The 2,997-nt window shown below is 38.8% G+C and overlaps 1 non-coding gene across 1 annotated transcript; it reads left to right on the top strand.

The window, feature by feature from the left end:
• The first annotated feature begins 2,539 nt into the window (after nucleotides 1-2,539).
• TRNAR-CCU (transfer RNA arginine (anticodon CCU)) lies at nucleotides 2,540-2,612 on the top strand. Its single transcript has one exon. It is a non-coding gene; the product is annotated as a tRNA-Arg (tRNA).
• The last annotated feature ends 385 nt before the right edge of the window (nucleotides 2,613-2,997 follow it).

The following is a 2,997-nucleotide window of genomic DNA, read 5'->3' as shown; positions in this document are numbered from 1 at the left end:
AGCTAGGGAGATGAATCTTAGGTAGTTTGTTCTTCCTAAGGGAAATAAGTATCCTAGTGAGATGAGATCATTTGGAGGAGGAGGAGGAGGAGGGCACTAGTATTCTGTATAAAGGTAGGCACCCCCATAGGTGGGAGGTATGTGATTTTGTATGTGTCAACTTATGTGAATTATTGTTGATTTGTTGTCACTTTATTTGATTATCTATCTAATGAGATAAAGTTATTAACTTGATCGTTAGAGTGCCCGTTCAGGAAAGGCCGAACGGGGCACTGACAGTTCTTTGTTTTACAATTTTTTGGTGGATTCATCCAAAAGATCAACTTCATTCCTGGATTTCTAGGAGAAGAAGATTTTACTGATCTTGTGTGGTCAGGTCAGATTTTACACACATTTATTATTGATTGATTCATTTATTTTTATAGTAGAAGTACGGTTCCAACCTAAGCTACATTTGGTTGAGTTAGTTATTTCTAGTGATTCTTTAGTTTGGTTTTTAAATTTGGGGTTAATTTGAACCAAACAAACCCATGAGGAGGGCCAATTCAAGACAAATTGAGACCTAAAGCAATAATTTACAATGAGACTTTTTATAAATTTTTAATGTATGTAAAATTATTCTTTGAAAGTTATTTTTGTAGGATTTTGATATATGAAATTAATTACCAATTAGATCTTCATATCAAGTTTTGTTGATATATATTTTTTTAATTAGTAGTATAGTTAATCCCTTAATCTCTTTTATGCCAATTTGTTAATAATACAAGCATTTGGAAATGACCAAACCTTTATTTATTTTTATTTTTTTTTAATTCACTTAATTTTAAAAATTCTTCAAAAATTGTGTTGTCTCATTATCAACATTCTCATCAACTAAAACATCGAGGAAGATGAAAATCTAATATTTTCTATTGTTACACACAAAAACATATTTGGAAAGAAAAATGATGTACAAACTTATAATTTTTTTTTAGTGTTTGTTTGAAAATTGAATTTTTTAGTAGTTTGTTTTTTATTTATTTATTTTTTTGTTTTTATTTTTTAACTTTTACAAAAAGATGTTCTCTTAGAGAAAATTAGTGAAATTTTTGTACGGAGCCCTTATTGACACTTTACTTTGCTTTAAATATATTTCATTATTTGTCTTTATTATACATACCCTTGAAATTTTAGTGTTTTTTTTTCAAAGATAGTATATTTTGTGTGAAAGTATATTAATGTAAGTATGTATAATAAATTACAAAGGGTGTGTTTGGTAATGTTTACGTTTTCAGTCTATATTTACAAAAATTTTATAAACTGATTTTTGTTTATTTTTTGTTTATTTTAAAAAAAACATAAACTACAAACGCGTTTGGTAATTGACAAAATGTTTAAAAAAATTTAAAAATATAAAAAAGAGTGAGAAATGGCAAGTGGCGGTAAGTGGCGGCGGAAGACGGTGTGGAAAGTGGTGACGGTGGGTGGTGGGTGGTGGTGGTGGGTGGGTGGGTGGGTGACGGTGGCGGGTGGTGGATGGTAACGAGTGGGTGGTAGTGGTAGTGGTGGCAGGTGGGTGGCGGATGGCGGGTGGTGGTGGGTGGTGACGGGTGGGTAGTGGGTGGTGATGGCGGGTGGCTGGGTGACGATTGCGGGTGGTGGGTGGTATCGAGTGGGTGGTGGTGGTGGTGGCAAGTGGATGGCGGATGGCGGGTAGATGGTGGGTGGGTGGGTGACGGTGGCGGGTGGTAGAGAGTGGGTTGTGGCGGTGGTGGTGGCGGGTGGTGGGTGGCGATGACAAGTGGGTGGTGGGTGGGTGGGTGGGTGACGGTGGCGGGTGGTAGATGGTAGCGAGTGGGTGGTGGTGGGTGGTGGCAGGTGGGTGGCGGGTGATGGTGGTGGTGCTAGTGGGTGGTGGGTGGGTGGGTGGCAGATGGGTGGTGGTGGTGGGTAGCTGGTGATGGTAGGTGGTGGATGGTGGTGGCAGGTGGGTGGTGGCAAGTAGGTGGCCGGTGGTGGTGGCGGGCGGTGGATGGTAGTGGCGGGTGGATGCAGGTGGGCGGTGTGGGTGGCGAGGGGTGGGTGGTGGTGGCGAGTGGGTGGCAGGCGGGTGGTGGTGGCGGGTGGTGATGGCAGGTGGGTGGTGAGTGGTGGTGGCAGGTGGTGGTGGGAGGTGGGTGGTGGTGGCGGGAGACGGTGGTGGAAAATGGTGGCGGGTGGTGGCTAGTGTTGGGTGGTAAAAAAAAAAAAATTGAAAACTCAAAATGGAAACACATTTTTTATGTTTTTATTTTTTGGCCAAATTTATAAACTGAGACCACTAATTTATAAATCAAAAATTTTACCAAACAAGTTTTTATTTGAGTTTTTAAAATTTTTGTAAATATAAACAGAAAACTGAAAACGTAAGTGTTACCAAACGGCACCAAAGAATTGAGTGTATTAAGAGTAAAGTGGAGTGAGAATAGTTATTCCCTTTCCGTATTGACTTTTTGATTATTTTAGCTAATTACCCGACATAGCGTTATATAATTTTACTCCAACAAAAAGAAGCAAAGTGGCGCCTGTAGCTCAGTGGATAGAGCGTCTGTTTCCTAAGCAGAAAGTCGTAGGTTCGACCCCTACCTGGTGCGTTTTGTTTCTGTTTATCTGTCCTTTGTCTCTTTTAACGAACCCTTTTTTTTTTCAAAAAAAAAAAAATTTTTAGCACAGTTATTCATTCCCTCTCTCTCTCTCTCTCTCTGTGTAAAGCATCAAACTATTTATACTTATATATATATATATATATATATATATTTGTGATATATGTATACAATATATGCTGATATTCGTATCACATTTCTCCGATTCAAACACGGGACCGAAATGGAAGTATTTCATCTATGAGCCAATGTTGTGGAAACAGAGTGATGTGGTTGTTTAGTTGCATTGATTTGTGCATGTTTAGGAATTTCATATTTCCAATTATTTGGGCCATACTGGAGAGATAAAATTGATGGGTAATTTGTGGTATTGTCA

The sequence above is a fragment of the Camellia sinensis genome, chromosome 3, assembly GCF_055761805.1.
Source record: "Camellia sinensis isolate YWXY chromosome 3, ASM5576180v1, whole genome shotgun sequence".
NCBI classification, from domain to species: domain Eukaryota; kingdom Viridiplantae; phylum Streptophyta; class Magnoliopsida; order Ericales; family Theaceae; genus Camellia; species Camellia sinensis.
This window is presented reverse-complemented; position numbering and strand designations above follow the sequence as displayed.